Consider the following 14,696-nt stretch of genomic DNA (forward strand, 5'->3'; position numbering starts at 1 on the left):
ATTCTATGTGCAAAAACAAGATTACACCAAAGTTAACAATGAATGGCTTAGAAGTTGTTCTGACAATTTAGAAATTAGTTATCACTAGCCTATTGCCTGGTGCTAAATAAAAGAATTTTAAATCTTTATTCCTGTCTACATCCCATAGGCCTGACCATGTGACTCCATCCTTACAAAGTGTTTCTGAGAAGTCAATTGGCAGCTTCTGGAAGCAGTTTAATATTTAATTAGAAAGAATGAGTTTTAGTTAAATGCCACCTGTCTTAGCAAATAAAACCCCAAATTTCAGTATCAACACACTAGAATGTATTATTTGCTCACCTATGATAGTACAATGTTTCTCTTTTTGGGTGGCAATTGGCCTGCCAAGCAATGATTGTGAGATTCAGGCTTCTTCTCTCTGTCTCAAGAGCTGACTAAAGCTTCAGACTTCTCTGTTCTACACTATTACCTGGGCATATGAAGGGGGAAAAGGAATATGAATTTGCATTGGCTTACACTCCAGCCTGGCACTAACACAATGAAGACTTAGATTCTTGGTGGGGTTGGGTGTGATGAGAGGATGGAGAAAAGGAGGAAGAACTCAGTTGCTGGTAGATCAGCCACTTCCCAGCAACAATTCTACTAATGTAATGGGAGCATAGATCTTTAGGGAGCAGCTACCTACTTTTGACATAACACACATGTGAGAAATTCTCCATTCTCCCTACTCTTGGACTGAAAGTCTTTATTGCTTAATCACTTCATTATATATTATTCTCTTTTTACAACAGAAAACAAACTGGATACAAACAGTAGAAATTTTACTTGAAGATTTAAAGAGGCAATATGTCAAGAGACAAAGCTAAAATCTTTATTTAAAAAAATACTGGGCAAGTGTAGCAGTTTGATATTGTTTATGAATTCCAAAAATAGATACTGGATTATGTTTGTAAACTGGTCTGTTCCTCCAAGCAAATCTTCCCCAAGAAATGACATGCATGATCACTAATAGTGGCTTTTGATTAACAACTTTGCAATAACTTTGTATCACTGGGGGCCTGATTATGAAGGTGGTCATTATTTCAACCTGCCTTGGATAAAGGCCATAGTGGAGGAGATGCAAAGATGCTCAGCTTTCTAAGGACTGTGGGTTAGAGTTAATTGACTGTCTTTGCTTGGCAGGCCAAGAAACCTCATCTTGGGGAGCCATAGAATAGCTTTTGGTGTCCTTCCTTATCCACTCCCCAGGGCACATTTACCTGGTTTGCATATAACTCATGGGTTCCTGGCCCTGTCTTGGCTGGGAAATACTGATTTTTGAAAGTCCTTTGTGGTATACCTCTCTTCTCAAAATTTGTCCAAAAAGCAGAAGCAACCTGAAACAACAAAAGGAGTGTAAAAAAAAAAAAAAAAACTCTAAAGGTGAACAGTCTGGGGCATAGACTTGCTAGCATCAAACATTCAGGAAATAGCAGAACAAATAAGGAAGAAATCATTTCTCAGTCTTTTGGCTAAAATCAAGTATAGTATCTGTTCTCATCAGTTTAATATCTGATATGTCTTCTCACTGATGACAATATCTTAATGGATTTTTGAAAAGGGAGATGGAATAGGAGATTGTTCCAAACACTCCAGACATTAACTGGATGTTCATTACTTCCAGGAACAGTGCACCACTTCCGAGCAACAAAGAAAAAGAGAAAAGACAAAAAGAAGGAAGAGATTAAGACAATCCCAGAAAAACAAAAGCTAGGGAGTTCATCACCACTAGACCTGAACTACAAGCAAGGCTAAAGAAAGTTCTTCAGACTGCAGGGAAAGAAAATAGGCAGTGGTTGAAAGCAGAATAAAGAAATGAAGACCTGTGGCAAAGTTAACTCTTTGGGTAATTCTAGATGACAGTAATATAGTACTGTATTGCTTGGTTTGTAACTTCACTTCTTACTTCCTACAGGTGCTTAAAATGCAGAAACATCAAGCATAATGATAAATCTATGGTTTGGGACATTACATTTAGAAATATGTGAGTGCTAATAAGTATAAAAACAAAAGAAAATGGGGAAGAGGGTTATAGGAAATGGATATGTGTATGCTATTGTGGCTAAATTAATATTAAGACAAATATGATTGTTATAAATTTATTGTTAAATTTTAACCCCATGGTAACCACAAAGAAAATATATGGAGATAGAATGGAGAAGTCACTCAATATTGTACAAGAAAAAAATCAAGTAAGTATAAAAGTAGACATTTACATCTTACATTTAAAATGTTGTAATTCATGTTATGTATATTCTCCAACCACAATGGAACAATGTTAGAAATAAAAAGAAAAAAAACAGAGGAAGAAATGGAAATTTCACAAATATATGGAAATTTAAAAACATACTCTTAAACAATTGATGGAATAAAATTGAAATCACAAGAAAAATTAGGAAATATCTTGAGGTAAATGAAATGAAAATACAAATACCAAAATTTGGGGATGCAGCAAAGACAATGAAAAAAGGGAAATTTATAGCTCTACAGGATTCCATTAATAGTTAAAGAAGACTCCAATTCAGAGACCTAATCTTACAACTAAAAGAACTATCAAAAGAAGAGCAAACTAAACCAAAACAAGAAGACAGAAGAAAATAGCAAGAATTAGAGCAGAGATAAATGAACTAGAAAGAAAAGCAAAACAAAAAACAATAGAGAGAATTAGTAAAACCAGAAGTTGGTACTTTATAAACATCAACAAAGTTGACAAATCATAGACTGACAAAGAAAAAAAGAGAGAGCACAAACAGCAAAAATCAGACATTTAAAGGTGGATATTACTATTAACCAGCTGAAATAAAAAGGGCTGTCAGAGTATACTATGAAAAACTTTTTGCCAATAAATTAGATAATATAGCTGAAATTTTCAAATTTTTAGAAATAGATTCAAGAAAAAGAAGATCTCAACAAACCAATTACTAGTAAAGAGATTGAATCAGTAATCAAAAACCTAAAGAGAGAATGTCTTTATGAAGAATTCTACCTAACATTCCAATAAAACTTAATACCAATTCTGATCAAAGTGTTCCAAAAATTTTTGAACAGGAGGGAACGCTCCTTAATTCATTCTCTGAGATCAATAATACCTTAATACCAAAGACCGATAAAGATACAGAAGAAAAGAAACTACAGACCAATAACTCTTATGAATGTACATGCAAAAATCTTGAACAAAATAGTAGAAAACTGAACTTAATATCATGTCCAAAGAATTATACACCATGATCAAGTGAGATTTATTCCTGGTATTCAAGATTGGTTCAACAAAAGAAAATCAATTAATGTAATTTACTACATGACTATCATGAAAGAAAAAAAAAGAACATACGACTACTTCAGTTAAAGGAGAAAAGGCATTTGGCAAAAACTAGCACCTCCTCTTGATAAAAAGAGGACACTAGGAATAGAAGGAAACATCATCAACATGATAAAGCCCATATTGTAAAGCCTACCTCTATTATCTTACTTAATGGTGAAAGTTTGAAAGCTTTCCCTCTAAGATCAGGAACAAGACAAGGATGTCCTCTGTCACCACTGTTATTCAACTTTGCCCTGGAAGTTCTTACCAGAGTAACTAGGCAAGAAAAAGAAATGAAAGGCATCCAAGTTGTAAAGGAAGAAGAAAACTCTCCTTATTTGCAGATGACATGTTCTTGTATTCAGAAGATCCCAAAAATTGCACTTCAAAGATCCTAGAGCTAATCAATGAATTCAGCAAGTGGCCAGGTACATAACCAACACCTAAAAATCAGTAGAATTTATGTACAGAAGCAATGAAGAGTGGAAATCAGAAATCAAGAAAATATTCCATTCACAATAGCAACTAAAATAACCAAATATCTAGGAATATATGTCCCCAGGGATGCAAAGGTTTTGTGCACAGAAAACTGCAAAACATTGGTAAAAAACATTCAAAGACCTAAATAAATAAAAAAGACATTCTATATTCATGGATTGGAAGAATAAATATCTTTAGGATGTTAATATTACACAAAGAAATTTAGAGATTCAATGTAATCAGAATTAAAATTCCAAGAAACATCTTTGCAGAAATGGAAAAGTCAATCATTAAATATATGAAAGGTTAAAGGGCCTCAAATAGCTACAGCCATTTAGAAAAAGAAGAATAAGGGAGAATGATACATACTTCCCAATATTAAAGCTTATTACAAAGCCATAGTAATCAAAATAGCATCATACTGGCACAAACACAGACAAATAAAACAATGGAATTGAATTGAAAGTGCAGAAATCAAGCTTCATAGTTATAGCCTTCTTATTTTTGATGAGGTGGCAGAGACCACTCAATTGGGAAAGAATAGCGTTTTCAACAAACTTTGCTGGGAAAACTGGACCTTCATTTGCAAAAAAAAAAAAAAAAAAGGAGGACTCTTACCTCAAACTTATACAGTAATCAACTCAAACTCAAAATGGATTAAAAAAATAACTGTAGAGAGAACCAGAACTATTAAACTTCTAGAATAAATCATAGGGAAGCATCTTCAGGACCTTGTGTTAGGTAATGGTTTCTTAGACTTTAAGACTTTACACCCAAAGCACAAGCTAAAAAAGAAAAAAAAAAAATGGAAGAATGAGTCTTCATCAAACCAATACCCTTTTGTGCCTCAAAGACTTTATCATGAGAGTAAAATGCCATCCTACACAATTGAAGAAAATATTTATGAACCACATATACAATAATGGTTAAATCCAGAATATATAAAGAAATCCTTCAAATTAACAAAAAAAGACAAACAACCCAATTAAAAAATAGGCAAAAGTCTTGAACAGACTTTTCTCCATGGAGTATATACAAATTGCCAGAGAACACTTGAAAAATGCTCAACATCATTAGCCATCAGGGAAATGCAAATCAAAACTATAATGAGATATCATTACACTCAGATTAAAATGGCTAGTAAGAATGCTGAAAAGAACAAATATTGGAAAGGATGCAGAGAAATAGAAACACTCATTCATCACTGGTGAAAATGGAAAATGGTGCAGCTGCTGAAGAAGATAGTTTGGCAGTCTTTAGAAAGCTATGTATAGAACTAACATAAGATATGGCAATCCCACTACTTGATACATATCCAACAGAATTTAAAGTAGTGGCTTGAACAGATATTTGCATGTTAATGTCCATAGCAATATTATTCATAATTGCTGATTGATGGAAGCAACCCAAGTGTCCATCAACAAATGAATAAATAAAATGTGGTATATATATACAATAGAATATTTCTCAACTGTAAAAAGAATAAAGTCCTGATATATGTGACAACATGGACTTAGAAGACATCAGGTTGAGTAAATAAGGGAGACTCAGAATTACATATATTATGTGACATCACTGATTTGAAATATTTAGAAAAGTGAATTCACTGAGTCAGAATCTAGTTTATACATTAATAGGAGATGATGTGTGGCTAGGGAATGGGACATTAAGGTTTAAAATGTAAGGTTTCCCATTTGGAATAATGGAAATATTTCGGTAATGGATGATGGTGATGGTAGTACAACACTGTGATGTATTCATAGGCACTGAAAAATATATCTGAATGTGATAAAGAAAAAAAGTATGAAATGTTAGATTGTACATATGGTAACAAAATAAAAATTTAAATAAAGTGCATTGAACCACACTACATAAACTGTGAACCCTAAGTTAAATCATGGATCATGGTCAATAGTACAATTATAAAAATTAGTTTCATCAATTGTAAAAACTGTCCCACATCAATGCCAGTGTTAATAATAGGGTGGTATATGGCAATCCTGTAATTTATGACTGATTTTTCTGTAAATTATGACTGATTTTTCTGTAAACTTCTGTAAAAAGTTCCGTAAACTTTTTTAATAAAGAAAAAATACTGGTTGGGAAATGGGAACATCCAGTCTGAGTAGATGTTAGACATCAACACTTCATGTAAACGGAAATTACTTTTCAAACTGCAAAATTTTATTCTTAGCAATATTTGTTACCATTATATATGTGCGTGTATTTGGTATTATATCAAATAAAGGGAAGTTCCATTCTCAGATTTGTTTTTATACATATTAATAGCACTAAAGTAGCTGGTCCTTGAATTCTTCTATACCCCTTTGTCTACTTTTGATCCTTCAACTTGAAGCCTGCCTACTAATTAGAAATTTTTCAATTCTGTTGATTCATGTACTTCTAGTATTAATCCTGAATTTTGATGTTATGTCCTCTACTTTTGTGTGACTGTGACTCTCAGAAATGGTGCGTTTTAGAATTTCATGAATCATCTTTCAAACTTTGCCTTATGGGTTTAACATGTTAATAAGAAAATATGCCACTTCTAGCTTGACTGTTTAAAGTAGGTTTTTTGTTCTCTTCTAGGTTACTGATTCTCTTGCATATAGGTAATATTTATCCTCTGGATAAATAAAATGTAACTAGAAACTATAATACTCATAAAACAGTAGCTCTTCATAATATAAATATATTCTATAAAATTTCATCTATGTCTTGTTTATATATTTTCTTAGCATAGTGGTTCCTTACAAGTAATGCAAAAATAAAGATCAGACTTGTTCACATATAATTATCTTAAAAGTCTGAAAATGTGAAGTTGCAGCTAATGACATTTACTATAATTAGGGAAGCAAATTAGAAAAATATTAAGGTCTCACATTTCAGAATTCATATATAGATTTCTAGGTAATTAGAAAATAACATCATTACAGATGTGATTATTTTTCAAACATTAGGTAAACATTTTTTTTTTTCCTTTAAGAAATAATTTGGAAAATTTTAGTATAAACAGCTTTTTGTCTATGGCTATTTCATGTAAGTGAAATAAATTGAGATTCTGGAAACTTAAAATATTTTTCTAAACCACAGACACTTTCTGTTTGTTAACAAAAATAACATGATTCTTATTGTTCTAAATGTACAAATACTTTGAACAGTGTTTATAATCATGAGAAAAAAGGGTAGTCTTTTCATTATATCTGGCCAAACACTCAATTACCAAGTGAAAATTAGATTCCTACTATGGGTTTATTAGGGCACAAGTCAAATGGGGAAGAGAGAGAGAAGTAGAAATTTCTAACCTTGGCCATAAAATACAAACAAAAAATCTATTTTTATGCCTTTAATTTTTTACTTTGAATTAATTTCAAATTTACAGGATAGTTACAAAAATCATACAAACATCATGGAGAGGAATCCAATTTAACCACCAACCTCCTGATATGCCCCAGATCCACCAATTTAAACATTGACAACTTTGTGGTATCAGTCACAGGGATCCATCTCCACAGGAAATGGGAGAGAAAGAGATGCAGATTAAATCTGATTCAGATTTCACCAATAAATTTGTCATCTGTGTCTCATGAGCCCTTTCAGGCTGGGTGGGGCAATGTGATTGTTTGCCTGGGAGCTGGTATGGGGATAAAGAGATCTGACCCTCTCAATCGCCCTCCCTACTGACAGAGACTGATTATCGAGGATGATTATCGAGGTGTGTAATTATTTCCTACTCAAGAAAAAGGAAGAGGCTGACAGCAAAGATTTGAGAACAGGCTCTGAGAAAATTTGAATTTCAAGGTTCTAAATAGCCTTGATGCAGGATCCTCTGCCACATTGTTGCAGTCAGGGTTGCAGCAAACACACTCTGACCAAACTTTGAACTGATAGCACATCTGCTGCCAGACCAAGGAGGTGTGTGTAAGAAAAGTAAAAGTGAAAAAGTGAGAGAGGCTTTGCCAGCCTTTAAATCTCTCTCCCCAAGGCCCTGGGAAGTGGATTAGCAACCCATTACTGGGTCCATGGCCCAGATTTGTACAACTAACAGGGGCAATCCTAAAGACCAGAACAGGTTGAGCCAAGAATCAAAGATCAACAGTGACACAAGTCTTCTGCCACTAAATTCCTATAAAAGAGAGAAATTGAACATTAGAGTAAACTCATCATCATAATCAGATGTTTAGACATCAACAAAAGATTATAAACCATACATGAAAATGGAAAAAATGACCCAAGCAAAGGAATATATCAAAGCCCCAGATGAGGCACAGATTTGAAACAACTAATCAATGGGTTTCATGCAAATCTCCAAAATCAAATCAATGAATTGAAAGACAATATGACTAAAGAGACAAAGGCTTTCAAAAAGACACTGGGTGAAGAATTTGTAAACCTGAATTAAAAAAAAAAACAAAAAACAGAGCTTATGGGAATGAAAGACATAATAGATAAGGTAAAAAAAAAAATCATAGGCATACAACAGCAGACTCAGAATGGCAGAAGAAAGCATAAGTGATGCAGAAGACAGAAGAGCTAAAATTGAAGAGAGAGAAAATAATGGGAAAAAATGAATGTGTCTCAGGGAGTTGAATGATAACATGAAGCACAAACAACATACATGTCATGGGAGTTCCAGAAGGAGAAGAGAAAGGAAAAGGGTAAGAAAGAGTATTTGAAGATATAATGGCTGAAAATTTCCCAACTCTTATGAAAGAAATGAATTTATATGTCCAAAAAGCACAGCGTACTCCAATCAGAATAAATCTGAATAGACTTACTCCAAGACATATACTATTCAGAATGTCGAACATCAAAGAGAAAGAGAAAATTCTGAGAGAAACAAGGGAGAATCAAACCATCATATACACGGGAACCCCAGTAAGACTTAGTGTGGATTCCCCATCAAAGACAATGGATGCAAGAAGGGAGGGTTTGATATCCATAAGATAATGAAGATGGGTTAAAAATAATCATATATAAACAGAAACGAAGAGAATTTGCACAAAAAGAATCCATATTTGCAGGAAGTATTAAAGGGAGCCTTACAGCCTAAAGGGAAAAGACAGGAGGAGGAGAGTTGAGTTAGTGGAGCATGTACCAGACATGACTAGCAAAAATTATCAACAAAAAAGTAAAAAGAAGGCAAAAATAAGATATGATATATGAAAGCCAAAGAATAAAATGGTGGAAGTAAATAAATAATGCATTTACAGTAATATCATTGAATGTTAATGGATTAAACTCCCCAATCAAAAGATATAGGCTGAAAGAATGAATGCAGAAACATGAGCCATCCCAAAGCTGCCTACAAGCAACTTGCCTTAGACCTAGGGGTACAAATTACTTGAAAGTGAAAGGTTGGAAAAAGATACTCCACACAAACATTAACCAAAAATGTACAGGGGTACTTATACTAATATGAGACAAAGCAGACTCTAAAGGCAGAAAAGTTATGAGATACAGAAGGCCATTATATATTCATGAAAGGGACAATTCACCAGGAAGGAATAACACTGATAAATATTTATGCACCTAAGGGTGCCCTAAAATACATGAGGTAAACTCTGGCAAAACTAAAGGGAGAAATAGACATTTCTACAATAATAGTAGGAGACTTCAACATACCACTTACATTATTAGATTGAACAACTAGACTGAAGATCCACAAGGCAATAAAGAAGTTAAACAATATGATAAAATAGCCAGACCTAACAGATGTATACAGAAAGTTGCACCCCAAGTCAGCAGATTATACATTCTTCTGAAGTGTTCATGGACCCTTCTCCAGGATAGACCACATGTTGGATCACAAGACAGGTCTCAATAAATATACAAAGATCAAAATTATACAAAGCACCTAAATCAATAATTTAGGCAGGAGAGGGGACATTTTTCAAATATTTGTCTTGGCTAAACAACACAACTCTAAACAATCATTGGATCAAAGAAGAAATTGTAAAGGAAATTGGCAAATATATTGAGGCAAATGAAACTGGGAACACAACTTACAAAAACTTATGGGATACAGACAAGGCAATGTTGACAGTAAATTTATAGTCATAAACACCTATAATAAAAAAATAAGAAAGAGCTAAAATCAAAGATTTAACTGAACAACAGGAGAAACGAGAGAAGCAACAGTAAACCAACACCAAAGCAAGCAGAAAGATAGAAATAATAAATATTTAGAACAGAAATAAATGAAACAGAATAAAAATCAATAGAGAAAATCAACAGAACCAAAAAAGCTGGTTCTTTGAGAATATCAATAAAATTGACAAACCCTTAGCTAAACTAAACAGAAAAAAAGAGAGAAGATGCAAATTAAAATCAGAAATGAAAAGGAGGAAGTTATGACTGACTTCACAAAAATAAAAAGGTCATAATAAGGTAGTGTTGCAGCAAAGTCATGAGTTCTGAGATGCAGAAAAACCCAAATGGCACTCGGAGAGGTGGAGGAACAAATTTATTATTCAGGAGCTCAGAGGAAAGTCAATATCCAAATTCTGAGCCCCATTTTTCAGTTTTCATAGGTTTATATAGGATTTTATGTGGGACTGGCATGGCTCTCGTTCATTGGTTAACACTTTGCTAGGCAAAATTTTGCAAGCAGAGTTACAGAAGCAGATGACAGGTGCGAGATTATGCTTTCACAGGCTGATTTACAGAAGTGGGCGGCAGGAGTAGTTCCTTAGATTACAAAAGTGGCAGGCAGGAGTGGTTTGTATGATAGTCTCCTACAAGGCCATGTTCTCACAAGCTGATTTACAGAAGCAAGGGGCAGTACTGGTTCATTAGATAGTTTTGCAAGGTTATGCTTTTCTATATTTCTCAACATCCCCTCCCCCCTTCCTTTGGCATGCTTATAATTTTTATAGGGTGTTACTCAAGTTAAGTGGAAAAACAATTTAAGTGTAAACCATTTACAAGACACAAGTACATTATTATTAGTATTTTTTAACTACATTCCAGTCTCTGGGATCTGTAGTCATTAGTTCAGTTCTAATCAGTAAGCCCAGCAGTTTGAAGAGGAGCAGGAACCACAGGGAGCAGGAGTTCATCTAGTTAAGCGATGGCAATTCTTGGTAGCTCCAGGCAATTTGGATTTTCAAGGGACAGTCAGGTACAGGGTGAATTGTCCAGTCATCTTGTTTTTCAATGGAGTGTGACCTTTTAACTCTAGTATGATAAATCCAAGGGGCAATACCTGAAACTGAGAGCAGTGGGGGTTACAAGGATAACAGCATGTGGACCTTTTTTTACCCAAACTAGATCTCCAGGTATGTGTGGGTGTACTGGGTGGCTTAATGGGATGGGAAAACTGAGACAGGACAGTTTTGTGTATTTGGGCTAGGGTTTTTCCTAACTGCTGGAAGGTAGAATCCTGGCCAGTTTTTTTTCTAGGAATATGAGATTTACCTTGAAGGTTTGAATAATTGGGGGTGGTTGTCCAAACAGAATTTTAAAAGGTGAATAGCCTGAGGCCTTGGGGATGTGTTTGACTTTAAGGAAGGCTAATGGGAGCAGATTTACCCATGGGAGGCCAGTTTCCTAACAGTACTTATGTAGGGTGGTTTTGAGTGTTTGATTCATATGTTTTCCTTTTCCTGAGCTCTGGGGTCAATATGCTCTGTGGAGTTTTTACTTAATTTCTAATATTTTGCTAGCTCTTGGATGATGGCTGTTCTGAAAGTTGGACCATGTTGTTGCCTATGGATAAGGGTATCCCATGCTGGGACCTATATTAGGAACAAAGTTTTAATTATTTTTCTTGTTTTTTCAGTGTAGGTGGGAAAGGCCTTGACCCAGTCTGAGAAGGTGCACATTATTACTAATAAGTACCTATACCCTTGACTGTAAAGTCTGTTGTTAAGCTTTCAAAAGGGGTAGTTTCTGTGTGTTGGATGCAGGCTGGGGCCTCGGGACCTGGGGAGGGGTTGTTTTTAGTGCAGGTTTGGCATTAGCTGCTAATGGTGGTGCAGAGTGAGGCCATCCAAGCAATGTAGCAATATTTGCCCAGCAGGGCTTTTAAGCAGTTTTTTTTTTTTCCCCCCAGGTGGGTGAGCTAGTGGAATAGTTGAACAAGGGTGTAGGTGGATGCCTTTGGGATGAAGTCTCTGTTATCCAGTAGTAGCCAGTTTCCCTCTGGGGTCTTGTGCCTTTCTTCTTTCTTTGCCTCCTCCTGTTTTTCCCAGGTATGGTTCAGTTTTTTTAATGAGTTGCCCTAGAAGGGACAGGTGAGGCACTGGTGGTGGGGCCTGCAGTTTGAGGGCTTTTTGGCTGCCTGTTGAGCTGCTTCATCAGTTAGTGTATTTTTTAGTAACTGCATCCATTTTCTTCTGATGTCCCTGACAATGTAGGACGGTGCCTCTGCTTGGTTTCCAGACTGCCTCCAGTATTTGAAGGACTTTTTTTTTATTTTTTATTCCTTTTCCCCTGCAGTTAGGATTTCCCTTTCCTTATAAATTGCTCCATGTATATGTACAGTAGTGAATGAATACTTAGAGTTAGTGTAAATGATTATCATTTGCCCAGTGGCCAGTTGTAAGACTCAAAATAGCACCCAGAGTTTTGCTCACTGTGCAGACCACCTTTTAGGTAAGGAAGCTGCTTCTGCTATTTGTTTAGCTGTGGTGACTGCATATCCAGCAAGCCTCTCTCCATCTCTGATAAAACTGCTGCCATCTGTGAATAGGATTTGATCTGGGTAAGAAAGTGTCCTGTTCTGGAGATCGGGGTGACTAGCATACACTTTTTCTGTTTCACTACCCAGCAAGAGGTTATCTATTTACTGAAGGAGGATACAATTTAAGTTTTCCCTTGGGTAGGAAGTGAGGTCTGCTGTCAGGGCTTCTCCAAAGAGGGTGTGGGAGTTTTTGAAGCCCTGCAGGAGCCAAGCTCAAGTTAACTGAGCCTTTTTTTGTTTTGGGATTCTCCTATTCAAAAGTGACTGTGGGAGAATGTGGGCTATGATGTGGACCATTGACCATGAGGTGCAGTGGTGCTCAGAGATGTATTCACCAAATGCAATGAATGTTTCATGACGATGGAGGAGGTTGTTGTTATGGGGGGAGGAGTGGGGTGAGGGGGGTAGGGGATATATTGGGACCTCATATTTTTTTAATGTAAGGTTAAAAAATAAAGCCAATAAAAGATTCAAATACGAAAAAAAAAAAAGCAAATAGGAATTGGCTCTGGGGAGCCTCCCACAGGCAGAAAAAAATACATTTTTTTAAAGTTCAGACAGGTAAACCAGGTGGCTTTAGGTAGTAACCACCCTATTAAGGTGTAAGTGTTAGGAACCACTGGGTGACAGCCTGCAAGTCTTGGGTGGGTCAATATACCATCCCATGAGGTATTTTTTACTGGCAGCAGCAGAATATTCCAGGGTGAAGTATTCTCCTTTTTTGGGGGTGACCTTTTTCAATTGGTTGGGTTTGGATTTTTAAGGCTGCTGGTAACAGAAAGACCTGCTGTTTTATTCACTTTTTTGCTTCCCTCTCAACAGTTTTGTTCCAACTGATGAATACTTTGTTTGCAACTTTGAGGAGTTGGGAAATGTTTATCTCTGTGAAGCTGTTTAGCTTCTGAAGTTTCTGTGTGATTTCTGGTGCTGTCTGGGTGATGAAAGCTGCATTGACCACCCTCTGGCTTTCCAGGGTTTCTGGGTTGAAGGGGATATAGATCCTGAAGTCTTTGCAGATTGCTTATAAAAATTTCCTGGAGGTTCTTCATGCTTTTGAGTGACAGAGGCCATTTTGAGCATGTGTGTGGACCACCTCACTCTTTCCCATACCCCTCTGAGGAGGACTTTTCAATACCACTGAAGGGCAGCCTGTCCCTGATTTGTCTTTAAGTCCCAGAATGACCGAGCTTCTATGCTGCTTCTTGGGCCCATTCCTCTGGCTTCAAGACACCTACGGGGGCGGGGGGGGGGGCTATTTTCACAACCACTTTTTTGCTTCCATGAGGATCCGGCATCTCTCTTCCATATTGAACAGGGTTAGGAGGATTTGGTGGCATTTATCCCAAGTGGGGTGGTGGTTTTGAAAAATGGACTCCATGAGGTTGATAAGAGCCTGAGGTTTTTCTGAATATGAAGGGGTGTGGTGCTTTCAGTTTAAGAGATTTGTAGTTGTGAAGGGCTGATAAAACAAGATTGGCCTCCCAGGTTGGGCTGTTCTGTCTGCACTGATCTGGGCTGGACTCTGTGTTTCACAGAGGGGCATCTAAAGCACAAGCTGAGCTGACCGAAGTTTCCTTGCCAAAGGGGTTTCACAATCCTCCCCAGGGGGGTGCTGACAGACCCAGGAAGACTGAAGAAGTCTCTGGGAGATCTGCTTATGGTGGCTGAAGGGCAAGGAGATATCCTGGAATGGCTGGAACATATGATAGGGGTAATGGGTCTTCTTCCAGAGATTTTTGTAGAATAATAGGTTTTTGAGATCTGGCCATTTGAATTACTAGCACCCTACTCTGACCCTTCCTTTCAATACAGAATCAAACCCAAGGGGGCAGGGTTAGGGTGATTTCTAACTAGGAATTGATGTAGGGAAACTGATCAGGGTGGCCAAAGCTCCCAGTGATTGCCTGCCAAACTGCATGAACCATGACCACCTCTAGGATTCCCTCTGAGTGCTAGTCAACATCAAACTTAGGACTCTCCAATTCACACAGAGTCCAGAGAGTTCTAGGAGACATACAGACACCATAGTCCCTGGAAAAGCCATTCTTGAAGTTTTTTAACATACAATCTAAGACTGAGTTTGGATTGGGATGATCCCATCCCTGAACCAGTGTCACAGGAAAAACAAAGGAGGGGAACCTCTCACAAGGCCATTCAGATGCCCACCTGTCAATGTCTTTCATGAGAACTTAGGCTCATCTTAGCTAA

General features: G+C 36.5%; 1 non-coding gene across 1 annotated transcript; it reads left to right on the forward strand.

The window, feature by feature from the left end:
* The first annotated feature begins 1,473 nt into the window (after positions 1–1,473).
* Positions 1,474–1,661, forward strand: LOC111763179 (U2 spliceosomal RNA). The gene has a single exon (XR_002796095.1). It is a non-coding gene; the product is annotated as a U2 spliceosomal RNA (small nuclear RNA).
* Positions 1,662–14,696: the final 13,035 nt, after the last annotated feature.

The sequence above is a fragment of the Dasypus novemcinctus genome, chromosome 3 (genome assembly GCF_030445035.2).
Source record: "Dasypus novemcinctus isolate mDasNov1 chromosome 3, mDasNov1.1.hap2, whole genome shotgun sequence".
NCBI classification, from domain to species: Eukaryota; Metazoa; Chordata; class Mammalia; order Cingulata; family Dasypodidae; genus Dasypus; species Dasypus novemcinctus.